Source organism: Lissotriton helveticus, chromosome 5_1 (genome assembly GCF_964261635.1).
Source record: "Lissotriton helveticus chromosome 5_1, aLisHel1.1, whole genome shotgun sequence".
Lineage (NCBI taxonomy): Eukaryota > Metazoa > Chordata > Amphibia > Caudata > Salamandridae > Lissotriton > Lissotriton helveticus.
The window spans coordinates 1243896469-1243913709 of NC_136065.1; the positions used below are offsets into that span (position 1 = coordinate 1243896469).

Sequence of the window (17241 nt, forward strand, 5' to 3'; positions counted from 1 at the left end):
TTGGGCTCCTTTTTTCTGCCCAAATGGAGCCCAAGCATAAATGCTTTGGTCTCCGCCTCCCGGCCACCATTTTAGGTTCGGTGACCTGCTGGCCGGGAGGTTGTGCTTAAAACAATCCCCCCTCCCTCCCCTATTATCTTATATTCCTATTTCTTTATTGGGGTCTCTTTTGCATTTTTCCCCCTTTCTCTTTTTCTTTTCTTCTCGGTCGTGTTTTGGAACAGGTGGACATGGGGCCTTTTTTGTTATATTGTCGCTTGGAACAGGTGCAGTGCGGGGGTTAGTGGTGTTTTGCCAGGCTTGGCAGGATTGGGGTTGTCAGTTGATTAGTTGTGGCATCGGCAGGGGGAGTTGGCCAGGATAAGTTGTTGGGGGGGTTCCATAGGCAAACGGGGGAGTTTGTGTTATGGTTTGGGGGATTTGATAGGTTTAAATGATTATGCAGGGATTTGCATTGTTTGTATTTTGTAATGATGTAATGTACGGGTGGGGGCGGGGTTGATGACGTTTTAGGGGTGGGGGTGGTGTTGGGGGTTAAGGAAGTGTCCTATTTAGTGAGGCTTAGATTTGTAAGGCGTTGGCCGAGGTTTGAATTTGTTAATGTGCACCTGTTTCAATAAAGCGGCCTTTTTCACACACAAGAACTGTCCGGTGGTCTGCTCACCCCCCCACCCCTCCCTCCCAACCACTGGCTGCCCAGTGCTGCGTCTGAGGCCACTGGCCTCCTTCAATGCAACACCAAAGTGTACTAGCATTCGCTAACATTTAGAAAAAAAAATACACTTGCCACTAAAATGCTAATTCACCTACATAGTTTCGCCGTGCAGCATACAAGACTTGCATTTGCAGTGACAGAATAACAAATGTCGTTGCTGGCTGTTACCTCAGAAACACTTGTCTTTCAGCACAACGCACTGAAAGCTGCTGTAATGTAATGTGTTGCTAGGCCATGCTAAGACCCATCAGAAATTGAGGGTTTCAAATCACCACCGCAGTTCCAGAGGCTCTTGTCTCGATACGCTTAATTTTCTGTATTCAGCTGATTAACGTGCCCCCATTTTATATGAAACCACATTGCAGCTACATGTTTATTCTGTCTGCAATAAGTGTGTGAAACTATTTTTGAGATTTCAGGTGGGACTTTTTTACAAGCGGCCCTCCATTCTTTCATTTGATTTCTCTTTTCTGGACTAAGTAGTGGTGCAAGTATTTCAATTAATCTATATTAATAATGAATATTTTTACAGTTTCTTATTAGCAAAGATAACTTAATGTACTCGTTTCTAATTTGCGAATTACTTACTGCCTATCACTAACATGAACAAACTTGAAGAATAACATATATACCAACACAATCCCGTTCTTTCCACGTGTTATTTGAGTGAAACATGTTTTCCAAACAGTTTGTGTTGACTTTGCCTATACTTCCGTAAAAGGCCAAAATATTCTGTCAGGGTTCTGTCACGTGCTAATGCCAGAAAAAAACAGGCAAGATGGCGTCAGTTGGGTCGAGCGAGAGAGCAGCTAACTCCTGCCCCCCACCCCTTTCATGGTTAGCACCGAAAAAATAATCGGACAGACTGTGGAAAAAGAGCGCAATAACTTAGGAGAGTAATAAACTCACTGGTGGCGCCCGAGAAAGGTTTTGTGAAGGTGATGTGGCGTTTTGGAGTAAGGCTGTGTTTTCGGCAGTGGCAGCTTCAGAGAGAGAATTGATGGCGGTGCACTACGAGGATCATATCAGAGACGGTGAGCCTGGCGCCGGCGAGAGGTGGGGCTGTTCAGATACAGGTGAAGCAGAATGCCTCCCAAATCGGCAAGAGGAGGGAAGACCCGCGTAATGGCGGATGCGGCTTCTGTGAGCAAAGGTGCTGCTACTGGGCGCAGTATGCAGCGCACAACATCAGATGGAGTTCCGAGCAGTATGGAAAATTTACCCCAAGGAGGTGAGCAGGGAATAGACAATAAAAAAGTTCCCCAGATATTTTTGAGTAAAAAGAAGGGTATTGCTCCACATGTCTCTAAAGCAGGTGCTGGGAAAATGCCAAAAGGAATATTAGCTAATTTGGACAGAGCTGTAGCAGATAATACATCCCAGGGGCAGCAGATGTTGGAGGACTGCGTCAAGAGAAATTCAGAAGTTATGTTATGTTATGTTAATTGATTTGTTAATTCCAAAAACCAATTCAAAAATCATGTTAATTGATTTGTTAAGCGCATCTGTTACCCGAGGGTGTCCTGGCGCTATCTGCTGTCCCTAAGGAGAAGTAGGGTGCACAATCATAGACATAGATCTAGAATAACCAGGTTTTAAGCATTTTTCTGAACGGGAGTAGTTCGGTACAGCATCTCAGATGAACGGGGAGCTGGTTCCAAAGTTTTGCTGCCCCAACCACAAATCTCTTACCCCCCCACCGAGCCTTCTTCACCAGTGGCACTTTTACCAGTCTTTGCCCTGATGAACGCAAAGATCTAGATGGTGAGTACCATTGCAAGTGATCTTGGAGATAAAGTGGACCCTGCTTCTGAAGAGATTTAAAGACAAGACATAAAGCTTTAAAATGTATTAATTGTCTTACCGGCAACCAGTGCAGTCTACGAATTTCGCTAGAGATGGGGGAGAATTTGGGTATGCCAGAAATCAGCCTGGCAGCTGTGTTCTGCAGCAACCATAACCTCTGCAACAACCTCTCCTGGATGTTTAAATAGAGGCTGTTGCAGTAATCAAGTCTTGACATGAAAAGTGCAGTAACCACCGTCTGCCGACTCTCCTTGGGCACAAGGGGGAGAATTTTCTTAGTGGTTATAATAGTGAACTTTGTGGAAGATACCACCGCATTTATTTGTTTTCTCATATCCAATCTGTCATCTAGATGGATTCCCAGGTTCTTCACCGGTGGGGAGGGAACCGGTAGAGGACCCAGGGAGTTTGGCCAGCATTTTGGTGTCCAGATACTGATGTCATTACCAAAGAGGATGACCTCAGTTTTGTCTGAATTTAATTTTAGACAATTGCTGGTCATCCATAGTCCAACTGCTTTCATACAATTATGTAACTTGTGGCTAACTGCTCCTTCTAATCCAGGGAGGAGGGATACCACTATCTGCGTATCGTCGGCATAAGATGTAAGCTGAAACCCGTAAGATCTTATCAATGGGGCCAGGGACGATACGTACACATTAAATAAGGTTGGACTTAGTGATGATCCCTGAGGGACCCCACAAGGCAGTTGGAATGGAGTTGAACAGAACTCTCCAAGGGCTACTGTCTGCTTCCGCTCAGACAGGAAAGATTTTAGAACCTTCCAAGCAGCGTTTTTTACTCCGCAGGCTGACAAACGGTCCATCAACAATGAGTGATGGACCGTGTCAAACGCTGCGGAGAGATCAAGCATGATCATTGCAGCTTTACCTCCCTGATCTAACGTTTTCCTTATCTCTTCAGTTGATTTAAGGAGAGCCGTTTCTGTACTATGATCCTCCCGGAAGCCATATTGCGTACGGTCAAGCACCTCCGCCTCATATAAGTAGCTACTCAGATATTTGTTTATCCATTTTTCCAGCATTTTGGCTGGAAAGGGTAGCCGAGAGATGGGCCTAAAGTTATGAACATCTGTGGGGTCCAAGTTAGGTTTCTTTAGCAGCGGGATCAAGGAAGCCGTCTTCCAGTGTGCTGGGAAGCTGCCCTCCTCCAATACCCTGTTAAAAAGGGGCGTCAGCATTGACGTAACCACCTGAGAAGTCATTTTAGCAATTTTGACCGGGCAGGGGTCATAAGGAGACCCAGATTTCACCTTATGCAGAAGCGCAACTGTATCCGTGTCGCTCAGCAGGGGAAATTGCACTAAAGCGTATTGTGTTTCCGGGGTTAGGATTAGGTCCGTACCTAAATCACAAGACAGATTATTGTTAGCATTATTAAAAATTGAAAAAATGTCTTCCACTTTATCTAAGAAGTATTTAGCAATTTTATCACAGAGTTCCTGACTCTCTAATACTTTAGGTGGATGAGGATTAGCCAATTGACAGACAATTTTAAAAAGTTCCTTTGCTGAGTTTTCTGCTAACTTAATTTGAGCCGCAAAGTATTCTTGCTTAGATGTCACCAGCAGTTGCTTATATGCCCGTAGGCAATCTTTATATTTAGTTTTCTCCTCTGTCTTATAACTCTTCCTCCATTCTCTCTCAGAGTGTTTACATAGACATTTCTGTGCTTTTAAATTGGGAGTATACCAAGGGGCAGAAGGATGAGTCATTTTACCGCCAAAATGTTTTTTAGGGGCGAGTTTGTTGCAGGCTTTATTGATCCACTCATCAAAACTAGCAATAGCTACATCCACCTCACCAGACAAGGATGGTAGGGAAGATTCCAGTATGTCTGATAGTTCTTTCGCTTCAATCTTATTCCATGCACGTGAGTAGGTATATTTTGTAGCTGATTTTGCGTTATTTTGATTCGCCACAGGGGCTATCTCAAATAAAATGGCTGAGTGATCCGACCATACTACCGGATATATATATTCATGACCAATAGCTGTGGGTGGTTTGAAAAAATCCCATCCAGCGTATGACCAGCTGTGTGGGTGGCTCCTTTAACTATTTGAGGGAGATCGAGTCCGTTCATGAGATCCAGTAACTCCTTTGTATCTGGGTCTCCAAGATCTTCCAGGTGGAAATTGAAGTCACCCCGAATGGAGAATGATCTGTCGCTTATACCTTCCTCCATCAAATTGCATACAAGGTCAAAGAAGGATTTCCTCGGTCCTGGTGGCCGGTATAATAAAACTCCCCTGAAGCTCTCCTTGTATGAGAGGGAGAGAGAGAAGCTCAAGGCTTCACAACGCCCCTTGGTGATTGTTTTAAACGTCATTTTGATAGAGTCATGATAAATTACAGCCAACCCCCCTCCTTTCTTACCCTGCCTGTTGACTGTATGGCATAAGAAGCCAGGAGGTGAAGCCTTAACTATATCCGGGCCGGATGCATCATCCGTCCAGGCTTCAGTAATAAATGCCACTTTAGCCCCTAGGTCTTCAATCAGGGTGGCGCATTCTGTTCTATGTTTGACCAAAGATCGCGCATTTATGAGGATACCTCTCATATTCTGTGTGGAGTTCATTTTCCGACCACCTGTTTCCTTCCTTGTTACATTCCCAACCTTACTAAACATGGGTCTTGGAAGGCTAGTATTACAATGTTTGCAGTACGTGGGGTTGTCTATCCAGTTTTCATTTAACGAGAGGCAAGGACACTCTGAGCTTCTGTCCACTATATTCAGGCCTAGAAGCTCACCGTTTGTATAGACAATTGTAGATAGGGAATCTGGGTTACAGATGGCAGGGGTAGTGGCCCTAGGGGCGGTCGAGGTGCGGACGAGTGCAGACGAGCTCGCCGCCGGCGCGTCCGCTGCGCGTACGTGCCATCCCTGTTTTTAAGTGTCTCCGGGGGAAAAAGGCTAGAGCGCTGACCCTGGACCACCTAAAATGGCGTCCGTCCGGGCAGCTGCTGGAGTCTATTCACTCCCCTTAGCGTCTTAATCACACCAAAGAAGCCCCCTCGTGACCCCCAACACCAGGTAGGTAGCAAAGTGAAGTAAAATTGGTCAGGGTCCCCCTCCACAACACAAATTAAAAAAACAACGATTTTTTTTAAATTTCCGATTTTGGAGTCTGTAAATAGCACAGTTGCACAGAATACGGTAGAAAGTGGGTGGATGCTAAAGAGTTGGGGGCAGCAACAGAATAAAATCCGACCCTGATAGGTATAAATGAGAGGACGGAAGAAAAAGCTGTGGAAAGTGCTGACTTTAAGGGTGCTATGGTAGTTGGAGTTTTGGATATGATTGACCCTGGAGGAGCCTATGGGGGGTCTGGTAAAGAGATTGACTCAGACACTTCGGATGAAGAAGGCATGTTAGGTTCTAAGTCGAGATCTTAGGATGGATCAATATTGAGTACTGGTAGCAACCAGAATAGTGTAAATCTGGACTATGAAAAAACTGAACTACCGACAGTGTGCACAAAAAGTGTGATTAAGGAAAAAGGGTAGCAATTAGTCGAAGGACTTTTCTTCTTTGTTAGAGCTGTCACCTGAAGGAGATAGAGTTACCAGTCATACCACGGGAGAGGTACTAGAAAAGCAGGATGAAGAAATCGCGCTGGGATTCATCTATCAAAGTATTTTAGACCATAGGGGTGAGACGCGAACAGAGAATTTAAAAATACACACTGCCTGTCGGAAACTACAGAATACTATTCGGAGGATTGCTAAAGCCTGCAGTGAGTTTACAGATACAATTAATGAAGCAGAGGCATGGATTTTGACGCTTGAGGATGAAATGGTGGCCCAAAAAGTGACTACAGAATCTATCTGTTCGCCTAAGGAAGATATGCAACTAAAGCTTGTTGATTTGGAGAACAGGTTACGGCGGAACAATTGAGAATATTAGGGCTCCCCAAGGGAATTGAGGGCCAGGATGTCCGTAAATTTGTGGTGGAACTCTTTTCAGAGGACTTCCCTGAACTTTCGATGTGGAACTGGGCCAGTGAAGTACAACAGGCACACAGGTTTCCATTTAAACAGCAGACACCCAAAGTGGGACAGACCGCCCTTAGGCCAAGGCCGATTTTGATCTGTTTGAATAACTTCCTTGCACACCAGGCTGTATATGATCCTGCACAGCCTGATAGGAAGAGGGCAGGGAAGGGCACACAATTGTTTGTCACGCCTGACTTTTGCCACCACAAGTTGGCAATTACGCCAATTAATTTCTCCATTTCAAGGCGAGGGGGTGCAAGGTTTTGGTTGAATCCGGCCACATTGAAAACAATATGTAAGGGGCAAACACGGTTCTTCACATAGGGACAAGCTAAAGAATACCTCTTGTCTATTTAATTTTAAATGTTAGTAGGGGTTTTAAAGGTTATACCAGCTTGATTTCCTTATGTTGGTTTTATGCTTGCAATGATGAAGGATGGGCCAGTTAAGTCATGGTGTTTTTGGGGCATTATGAGGGTATTTATCCCTATTTCTTCTTCTTCTTCTTCTGAGGGAGATATAAAGAGAATATTTAGTTGAGGGAGTGACCAGGATGGCAGGATTTGGTATGTTTTCAATAATGTTTAAGAGTGGGGGGTCACACTGGGTAGAAAGCCAACTCCCCATCACAAGGGCCATTAGCCCTATTGCCCGAGTATGGGGGAAGGGAAGTGGGTTGAGGTGGCACAGGGTTTGGGGTGTTTGGAATGTGGGGGTGTGTGGGGTCTATGATGGAGGGGCAGGTTGAGGCTGTGGGGAGGTGTTAAAAAATGCAATCCAATGTAAATGTAGTTGAGCTTATATAGCGCACAGCTACCCGCAGTGGGTTTCCCGGCGCTTGCTTAGGGAACCCGTCCTGGTATTCCCCTGTGAGATAGCAGGGTATCCACAAGGTGAAAGTCAGGCATCCCGCCGCGAGGGGCCGTTGTGGAGATTAAGCAAGCTATTGCCCAGAGTCGCAGAGTGTGAACCTGTGAGTCGAGGAGGCACCGGGGCGAGAATTATCGAGTCCGTGGAATTTTTAGCCCAAGACCCGCCGAGGAGGGGAATTGAACCCTGGTCCAGGACCGATCTCAGCTTCCGGGTCTGCTGCCTCTAACCCCTGAGCCACACTTCAAAACAAGGGTAATATGGTCATTATGACCACTATAGATTTAGTTGAAGAAATGACATGGAGGTGGTTAGATAGTTTGGCAAGTATGTTATGTTATGTTATGTTATGTTAAGCATTTTGTAAAGCGCAACAGCTGCCCAAGCAACAGGGCGTCCCGGCGCTAGAACCAACATAACCAACTAGGAGGAAGAAGAAGACCTACAGGGGGGGGGAAAGATGAGTTTTGATAGCTTTGCGGAAAGCTAGGAGGTTGTCGATGCAGCGGATGTGGGGGGGGGAGGGAATTCCATAACTTGGCTCCTAGCAGTCTGAAGGAACGTATGGCGGGTAAAATGATAACTTATGGGCTCCGTATCTGTTCGTTTAATGTGTGTGTCCTGAATAATATTAATAAAAGGCAACGGGTAGCGGCTGACTTACGATTAATGAAACCGGATATTTTGTGTCTACATAAGACGCATATACCCTGTGGCAAACGTATGGTGTTAAAAGAGCTTGGATTTACATTAATTGCAGCATCCCGACAGACCATTACAAATAGGGGTGTGGCTATTTTGGCCCAAAAAGGAATCTGTGGGACTGGGAGGAAATTGGTAAACAATTTTGGTAGGTGGGCTATCACAGAATGTTTAGTAGGGGGCACCAAGGTGGTAATATACACTGTATATAGATCAAATTTCGATGAAGCAGAACCCGCCACCGTCATGGGACGTGGCCAACATAGTAGTTTTTAAAAAGAAAGATAAAACTTCGAACTTGCCTGGGTCCTATAAACAAATTTCTTTGTTAAATGGGGAGGGCAAAGTATATGCAAAAATCTTAGGAACTAGAATGGCGCGGGTGATCACGCCCCTGGTATCCATCTATCAGCATGGATTTATACCTCAAAAGAAGCATGGTTAACCACGTTAATAGACTAGAGGCTTTGATAGATTTTGCAAACATACAACAAAGTAGGCTAGGGTTGATTTTTCTCGACGCCGAAAAAGCATTTGACCATGTCTCCTGGCATTTTTTATGGGCTGTCATGCGTAAGATGGGGTTTGGCCTAGGTTAAATCAGGGCTATTGAAACTATGTACAAATCACCAACAGCAAGGATTTGTGTAATGGGCAAGGAATTGGAGCCTGTGTATATAAGTAGGGGGACAAGACAGGGGTGTCCCTGATCCTTGTTGTTATTTTCCCTGTATATTAACCCGTTTCTGATAATGTTGGAAAAAAGTAATAAAATCAGCTCTATGAACTGTGGGCAATACCAGGTGCAGGTTTTAGCCTATGCAGATGACATTGCGGTGGCGACTTCAGACCCAGAGCAAGCGGTTTTAGAGATAGAGAGCTTGGCTTACTTATTTAGGGAGGTATCAGGGTATAAATTAAACCCAACGAAAACGTAGATTGTCTGTACGAAAGAGGCATGCCACGGAGATGCTCAGGCAAACGAGGAAGCTATGTATTTGGGTATTAAAATTAGGATGTCTTTGCAGGAATTAATAGAGGTTCATATGGGAGGTATAGTTGCAGGGATTCAACAAGAACTGGATCGGTTGGAGTGCTTGCATCTCTCACTGGTGGGGAGGTGCAATGTACTCAAGATGAGTATCCTCCCCAAAGTTATGTATTATTTTAGGGCAGTACCATTAGAGTTGACTCGAATACAATTACAGAAATTACAATCTATAGGTGATAGGTTTTTGTGGGGGCAAGGGAAAGCTCGGTGGGCCTTTAAGTTTATGATGTTACCACGTGACCCGGGGGGTTGGGCCGTACCTAATTTCACATTTTCCTATTATGTGTGTCTCCTTCAAAGTATGAGGATATTGCAACCAGGTGAGGAAGTGGGCACTCTGGCGGAAACACCATCAATATATCAGATGCTGTTAGGGTCAGTTGCTAGAAAGTGTTTATTTACATTTTTGGAGCCAAGCTACTCTTAAAAAAACACGATTTATTGTAGTGCTGGCAGCGTATGAGGTATGGAAGTCAGTTCGGAAGATGTTAGATATTTCAGGGATATGTTTTTATACCCCTACAAATTCCACGCTAATGCTACCCGCTATATTTTGGGATTTAAGAATGGAGAAATGGAGGGCTAGCAGTATGAGGCAATTAGGAGATGTATTTGAGGAAGAAGTACTCATTTTCAGCCTTAACTGACATTTAAATTGCAAACAAACGATTTTTTGGAAGTATTGACAAATTCAAGATTATTTATGGAAACAGCAGAGGGGGATGGAAACTAACCCTCTAGTGGAAGTAATTAAATGAGGGGCTAAAATAGGGGTAATGTATGGCTAGTTAATAGATACACAACAGGATGATTTGGAAATCCAAGACAGGAAATGGTGTACTTGGTTAGGACAGGAAGGCGTGTATATGCAGCAATCAGTTGACATTGTGGAGAACATTTTGGTGCCAGACAACTTGAAAGCCCAACATTTCAAGACATTATTAATTTGTATCATACACCTGTGAGGATGATGAAATAGGGGAATCAAATGATGGGAAGTGCTTTAGGTGTGCGATGAAGAAGGCGGATATCACTCATATTTTTTATGATTGTACTTATCTAACTCAATGGATGGGCCATATTGAGAGGTTTTTGTCTGAAATCACAGGGGTCGACATTCATATAACAATGGATGTAATGTTAACAGGAATTGGTGATACTCTCAAGCAGGGTCAATCAGGCTATCCATTTAAATATTTAATATTTATAGCCGTGGCGGTAGCACGGTTGTGTGTTGCGTCAGTTTGGTTGTAGCAGGAAGCTCCCTCGTTTGAGATGTGGTAGGCCAAACCTTATATTATTATTAATTTAGAATTTAGCCTTTATTGTCTGAAATCAATGAAAAAACAAAAATTGGGTATTTGATATGGGGGCCTATGATAGAGCATATGCAGTGAGAGCCTCTTCCAGTAAGCCTTTAGTATACTTTGGTATGTTTTTTACATGTGTATGGTTTTTCTCTTTTCTATGTGTTTTCTTCGTAATTGATAGTCCTCATATTGCAAATGTGTTACGTTGTGTATGATTTTGTTTGTGAATGTTAAAATATCCATGTAATTATGATAGTCACTTATTATGGATTGAATAAAAAGTTTTTTTTTAATACAATGCCAATTTAAACAAATGCAAGACCTATTGCATTTCCAATGCTTGTTGTTAAATACCACAAAAAGTAAAATGAAAACTTGGAAATAGTTAATAAATAACCCATATTTAGTGGAAAGAAATTCTAGCAACCCAAGTAAAAAGATCACATACGTCTTTCTATTAAAGCTTTTTCACATGCTAATGGCCTTAGATCTTTTTATAATTCCGTAAGTCACAGATATTTGAACATATGGCTTAGGTGTACCATTTAACGGATTCTCTGAATCTTTTGTATGCTACAGAAATAATTGGATTGGAAAAACTGACCTTTATAGATGTAATTGAGGGCCAAATTCTACGAAAGCTGTGCAGTGAACCTTTAAAACTCTTGTTGCTACTCTAGCCATTAGGTTGGAATGTGGTTTGGCTAACACTTTCGTCCAGGCGCTAGCGGCAGTGATTTGCTGGGGGCACCATTTATTGAGGAGTGAAAAGAACACTCTACGGAATTTAATGCTTCAATAAATCTACTATAAGAACCTGGATAATACTGTTTTTAATAAAAATGTATCCTATGTATTATAAACGGTTCAGATGCAAAAGACTTTTTTAAGGCTTTGTGTCATGGTTCCGGGGTCCTATTTCCGCAGCGCGTTTCCCTTCTTCGCGCATGCGTGATCAGGCTTCCTCTCCTCCTCCCACGGGCGAGCAGGTTGCGGTCTAGTTGTTGAGACTGGAAGCCGCCAGCACACTTCAGCGCTTCCGGGGGAAACCACATAAACCACAGCGGTTCCCCCGGTCCAGCGCTTCTGATTAATGCCAAAGACTTGCCACATTGCCTGCTCCCGTTTATGAACCCGCATGTTCGTTTCCGCGCTGGGCCTCTTTACAGGTATTTCCTGAGGTCACACTGGAACGCGTGCAAGCAGCCCTGAAACGCCGCGCTGGAGCGCTTAGAGGCTTCCTACAAACACCACGCTGGAGCGCTTACAGGCTGCCTACAAAGACCGCGCAGGAGCGCTTATTTCCTTTTTGTTATGTACGCTGAAGAACTACTTGTAGTCCCAATGACTACATCTTGCATCAGCTATTATTTTGCCTAGTTTCCTGAGAGCCTCACAGAGCTGAGGTTAATGACCTGTGGAGTTGTTTGTACTTACCCTATTCGTAGCTGAGGGCGCTACCTTTCTTCTGTTGTCCCTGAAGACATCTCCACAAAGGGTCCTACCATTCCCGAGGTAAGAGCTGGTCCGCATGCGCGCAGGAGGTAGAACCTAAAGAGGGTAATATCTGAGCAGGATATAACTGGGTCCTCTGTCTTCCCTACAGCAAGAGTCGACGGTCCTTCCTCATCACCAAGGGTGGTCCTCTTCAGGTCATTCAAGCACCAGCCCCGTCATCTCTAGCTACTATCCGGGTCCCATCTTCATCCCGGTTGATGTACATTCCGTAACAGGGGTAAGGTGGGTACGGGGGCGAGAGCTCCTGTCATCTCTGCGAGAATACTTCACAAGCAGCAGGTAAGCCTTATGGGGTACCTGACATTTGTCTATGCTACAATTGAAAAGCCTGCTGAAAAAATAGGTAGGCAACATCAGTGCTGGACATGATAATGACTTTTCCTTAAAAAGGAAAAGTTTAATCTTATTGCAGTACCTCCCCCTCTGAATAGACCTCAACCGTTTTTAACTTGGAATTTAGATTATGAAATTAGATGCTTGTTTCTTTTATTAAGAATGAATATATTACTGTTGCATCATATACCGGGCGGCAAAGTTTACTTGCTTGAGAATGTGTGATTTATGCAATAAAGGTATTCAAGACTTAACCCACATAATTTTTTATATATTCCACATTTTATCTTCCTCTGTATGAATTTTTAAAACCCCTTTTTATAAAAAACTAATGGCCATACTGATGATGAAGCTCGACAATTGATATTTTTCCCCGTGAACGAAATGTGCTTATTTAATATATTTAATTTTGATTACGTTTTATGATATTATACTGACATGAATTTACTGTTTTTATAGTGTTGATCCTATAGACCCCCATAGAGATCCAAAAGTTCTAATTAAAAAAACTTTGGGTGAAATCCTTGACAGGTCACATAATAATAAAATCATCTTGCAATTCCAGACATGGCTACTCCATTAAACGTAATCCTATCTAATTAACATTGATCGAAAGTCAGGCCAGTGCACAGAGTGGTGTACCATACCACTGTGCTTGTATTCAGGCCCCTCAGGATTTTGCGGTTTTGGGTGCCAAATTTTGCAGCCAAAAAAAGCAACATTTGAGGTCCACTACCGGTGAGCAAAAAATGAGTCTACCACAAAAATGATGAAGACCTGAACTCTGTCACTGGTGGAGACTGTGTTGTGTCAGTCTGTAACATTGCAGAGTCTCCAGCAGCACAGTGCTTAGAACTGGAGGGTGTCTGATGCCAAACAGAGTAGATTCAAATATGACACCTACTATTATTGGCATCCGACAACCTGTGCATGCAGGGCAGCAGGGTTGAGGAGGGGGATTTAGGGTGGTGGGCAGCAGAGAAGGTTGAGTGAATGTGAATATAAAAAAATGAGTTGACATGGGGAGGTTAGGGGTTAATATGAGGCAAACAGGTCGAGGTAGAGGAGTACAGTGGAGGATAGCGGTTAGGAGAGCATTTCAAGGACCTGCAGAGTCTGCAGTGGGCAACAAACTTGTGAAGCAGGCTGTAGGCTAATCGCACAGGAGGGAGCTCTGTGCATTTCAAAGGCAAGTGACAGAGGAAGTTAACACCTCTGCTGCCTGCTGCTCATCCTCCCTTTACCGGCTCAGATGCAGCACAGAGCCAGTACAGAGAGTGAACTCACAAAAAATAAACATATTTTGCAGACACTTTTGTAAAAATCGTGGTATTTTTTCTACAGTGCCAATTTCACAATTCTTTTGAAAATTGCGAATTCCTCGGGGGAGGTCTGTTTATACATTTATGTAAAGCATTGGACATTGTTTCACATGCTAGATTGCGGTCCAAATTACTGAACAAGGGTACTCCTCATAATTTAGTTTATATTCTCTCTCAGTTACAGATTAGGACCTGGGCAACAACTATGAAATCATCAATAGAAGATAATCCTAACAAGGAGTATTGTTACTCTGGATCTAGGCGAGTGTGGTTTGGACCAGTATTTAACAGCGTCCTCTGTGATTTTTTTTGCCATCTCATCCTTGTTATCAATAATTTGGCACATCTTGGATCCATCAGAGTGGAAGCCTGGTTTTATACAGATCACTTTTTATTATTAGACCATACAGTTATAGAACTTCCATGAATGACAACTTTTAATCTGTACTTAAAAGAAAATCAGATACAACTTAATAGCAATAACACTTAGACAATATTATTTGGATCCACCAAGTATAAACACTTTTGTTTTATTGACAGTCAAAGGCTTGAATATGTACTGGAACATAGGTATCAATAAGTAGTAATGGCTATAAAAGTATCAAAGTGGTACTTTTTCAAGCAAAAATGGAAGCTATTAAAATTTGACTAATGGCCTCTTAAGATTTAGTTTGAAATGTGGCAGCTTCTCTGTACCACCCCTGATCAAGGAATATCAAGTAAAAAAAAAATAATAATAATCTAGTAGTGATTTATGGCATTACAATATGATACTTGGCCTGTATAAAAAAAGGGAAAGCTAAACCTCAGTGAAAGCATAGACGGTTAAACCTAAATCAGAGCATCCCAAAGTAAGTAATTTAGCTCAAATTAAAAATAATTTAATCCAAGTGCGAACAATACAGTCTGCATTTCAAGCTACATTTTTAAGGGATTCATTTGCAGCAGCTACACCATATACTGCCAATACTCAAGCTGTGAGCAAAGGCTATAAAATGTAGATTTGAGAACAACTGTCACAGAGAAATAAAACAACCAGATTGGTTTTCAAGGCAAGGATTTGAGAGAAATTAAAACTTTGTTCTGCTGGAATGATCTGGAATATGCGATCAGCAATTCATCATGTAAGAACTACTGTACACAACTGTGTGATGAACATTCCCTAGCAACGTATAATCAACTACAGCTTTTGACATGAAAATGCTGATGTAGATGAGATTTATTTTCTTTCGAATTTTTGAAAAAAGGCAGATGGTGCTACGGTTGCAGCTGAATGAATGAATGAAATGAATGAAATTGGGTCTTATAGAGCGCGAACTTAGCCCAAGGGCATCAAGGCGCTAAAGCAGACTGTATGTGAAGAGGACGGAGAAAGTTAGGCTGCAGACTGAGTGAAGAGCCAAGTCTTCAGGGCGTTAAGAAAGAGTAAATGAGAAGAGAGGCCGGTCAGATCATGAGGAAGGGAGTTCCAGAGTTTGGAAGCAGCTGAAGAAAAAGCTTGACCTCCCCATCTGACCTTACTGAACTTTGGCACTATAAGCAGGTTCTTATCCGCCGACCTGAGATTCCTAGAGGGAGTATAACGATGTAAGAGGGTTTTGATACCCTCTGGACCAGGCCCAAAGAGATCCTTGTGAACTAGACATAAGTTTTTAAAACAAATCCTATGGTCAATAGGAAGCCAATGCAACATCACAAGAGAGGGGGAGACAGAATAAAACTTAGGTAGGTTCATCACAAACCTGGCTTATAAGAAGTGTAGATTTAGTGCTATTAGCATCGAAACACTTGCACATATTAGGTTTAATTGTAAGAGAATAGAGGCTATGTAAAGTAAATATATGAAATTGATTCTTCCGGTCATGCCAATCTAGGATGAGGAAGCTCCAAAAATCATTTGTCATATGTCTTAATGATTTTAAAAACGTCTATGCTAATTTTTCTAGCTTTTACTTTTTTCGTTCCTTTTTGCTTGATGTTTACATGGTTGGTGTTTAACAGTGCTTTAAATTGGCTGGTACTCACAGGTACTAAGTACCGGCACTTCTAAATTTTCTGCGCTTGAGTACCAGAATTTCTCCTTGTCCTAAGAGAGTACCGGTACTCATGAGACAGCAAGGCAACCTCAGTAAAAATGGCATACTCAAAAAGAAGCGCACTAGATCCGATGAGTCTGTCCCTTTTCGTGAAGCACTCTGATGATCGAGTGCTAATCTACCCTCACAATGTGCCAATTGAGCAGTGGCCCGTAGGCATCCATTGACAGCTGGCAGGAAGTTTGAGAGTGGTCCGACTCACACTGTGATTACTGACATAGTGTCCACTTAGGCTATTTGGAGTCAAAAGCACAGTAGGTGTGTGGGCAGGGCCTACTAAAAGGCATGTCTCCTGACTCTCGGAAATCGAAGAGAAGGCTTCCTGCTGGCGTAGCTGAGTACAGCAGCACTTGTTTGGAACCAGAGTGAGGAGGAAGGTGGTGACAGTGATGCTGTACCACAACTGATGTAAATCAAGTTAGTGTTTCTAAAACACATGTACTAAATGCCCTGGGTGCGTGCATGAATGTCCCTTTGCGTGTTTTTGCATGAGTGAGTGTTGTCTGCAGTGTCCAGCATGGCGATAGATAGTTGGAAGCCCCACAAGCCCTGCATTACCACACGCGGCCCAAGAAGCACATGTGAAAGGGTATGCTTGTAGCAAGTGCTAAGTCACTCTCTCTCTCTTCAGTGCAGATCTGCTTTCTCCGCAGTGTTTGAACATGATTGTATTTTGTTTTTTTAAACCCGTTTTCTCTTGGTTTAATGAAGGGGATCTGAGAGGGGTAAAGGTGGGTGAACCAACAAATTAACAAGGAGAGCCCAATCAGAACCGAACAAGGTAGTCGGGCTTGGCCTTAAAAGCTTGTGCATAACATAACTTGATAATATTACCATTGAAATAAAAGTGTATTTTTATAATCTGGAAGCATTTGACCTTGTGCATCCCACTGTGACAACAATACAATTAGTGATCTATGAAGTAAGTAGCTTTTCAGGTGTATATTATATACGGATTATTTTCTTTTCATGAATGAAGCAACATTATAGTGTAATAAATCTAACACAATATATAATGATTATATAGCATACATCCTGAACTTGTGCATTTGAATACACTATCAGTCAGTCAAGGCAGTGTTTATTTAGACCTTGGTCTTTAAACAGTTGTAAAACTAATTATAATTGAAACAGGATAACATCACAATTTATACATTCTCAACGTTAAAAGTTCGTAAATTTTCAAAAATGGAGTAACAATTCTGACTTTTCTACACAGGGTGACACAGCTCATTATAAGATTGTATATAATTTAAAACATTATTTAAAATACTAAGCAATTCATCTTTTTTAAAAATGTTATATTAACCTTGAACAAAAATTAAAACAATTTAAAATCTCTAAATATAACAGCTAATTCTCTCTAAGGAAACTTTTAATTACTTTCATATAGTTCCCCAGTGCAATCGCTATATCAAGGTTAGGCATTTCTATTAGTAGGTTTGCCGCCTGAGCCTTATGTCATATTTTAAAAATATTGGGTGGAGGTATCGTTTACGTTG

General features: G+C 42.5%; 1 protein-coding gene across 9 annotated transcripts in view; it reads left to right on the forward strand.

Annotated features, from left to right (window-relative positions):
* Positions 1-1483: 1483 nt before the first annotated feature.
* The window catches only part of BUB3 (BUB3 mitotic checkpoint protein), a 172632-nt gene continuing 156874 nt past the window's right edge, over positions 1484-17241 (forward strand). For 5 of the 9 annotated variants that reach the window (XM_078644006.1, XM_078644013.1, XM_078644014.1 and 2 more), the window contains exons 1-2: positions 1484-1946; positions 12077-12267. The gene's annotated coding sequence lies outside the window, so the exon portion shown is untranslated. The remainder of the gene's footprint in view (positions 1947-12076; positions 12268-17241) is intronic. The other 4 variants (XM_078644007.1, XM_078644008.1, XM_078644009.1 and 1 more) reach the window with 3 other exon arrangements.